Raw genomic sequence first — 1339 nt, 5'->3', positions numbered from 1 at the left:
TCCTCTAGGGGAGAATTGAAAGTAATCTTAATGTTGTCTTAGCAAGTGAATATTTACTGCGCAATCTTCACCACAGTTTCAGGAAACAGTACATATAAGGGGCACAGTGACATAACTAAGGAGGGGTCCCATATCCCACACTGTTCCCAAGGGAGAAGAGGGGTGAAAAGGGAAGATTTTATCTCGACCCACAAAGGGGCCTGGGAACCCCCATGAGCGGTGGTCAATTGAACAAGTTGATCGGCTTGGTAATACTTTAACATATGAGACACAGAAATTTCTCCATGTTTTTTAGAATATAGCAAGTGAATCAAAAGCCTTTTCCATGTGTAGTGCAAGGAGAACCATAGTAGTTTTTTGACAGGTAACTTTGAAAAATGAGATTGATTATTTATCTGACAATGTCAGGGGCTTGTGGTGACTGAATAAAGCCAACTTGGTCTCTTTATGGACCAAAGAGTGCAAGATGGAGTTCAATTGTTTGGAAAAAATAGCCCCAAAAAATCTTATTTTATAGTGTTTGACTTGGGGAGCTGTGGTGAAGGTGTGGTGCGGTTGGACTGCTCACTTTGATCTTTTGAGTCTGTGATGGCGAAACAACTGATGTGTATTTGTCTTTCAGCTTGGTGATGATAGACTTGCATGAAGTTGCTCGTCCATGAAACCTCAAGACTTTGAGCTCCTGGCACACTAAAAATTTTTTTTGATTTTTATGGACTATTCACCTCACCAGTTTGACACCGCTCCTTAACTTGACATGCTCTGCCTCTTCAAGGTTGGTTTATTTTGATCCCCAAGTGCTTCCAGTTTTCAATTATACAACTAGTAATTTGTTGTGGAGTAAATAGGAAGGAAGACATTTCACAAACTTATTACACCAATGGCATCCTGTAACAGTTCCATACTCCAATTCATTTGGCTCTAGCCAAACCCATTATATCATTAAAGTTTGTAAAAGCAGAATACATTGCTAGGCACTGGATTTTATATACCTGTGGCAATGGAACTGAATGGCACAACTGTATTCAATGATTAAGAGGTCATTTTCAATATGTTGTCCGTATATTGTGACTAAGTGCCTACATATAGTAAAAAATAGTGTTAATCTTAATCAATATAATTGACTCTTTCTATTTTGTATGTTTTATCAGGTGTTCGGAAATACGTTTATTCATATGAAACTTGATAGGTTCCCAGTACATTTACCATCAATAAGACCTATGATACAATGTATCGGAATGTGTCTGACATGTAATATTTTATTACTGAGTAGGCTGAGACAGGCAGAGACAGCACAGAGTGACGTGCCTTAAATAACATGGTTAATATTTAGCTCAAT

This window comes from Engystomops pustulosus, chromosome 4, assembly GCF_040894005.1.
Source record: "Engystomops pustulosus chromosome 4, aEngPut4.maternal, whole genome shotgun sequence".
Taxonomy (NCBI): Eukaryota; Metazoa; Chordata; class Amphibia; order Anura; family Leptodactylidae; genus Engystomops; species Engystomops pustulosus.
Note: the sequence above shows the minus strand (reverse complement) of the source record.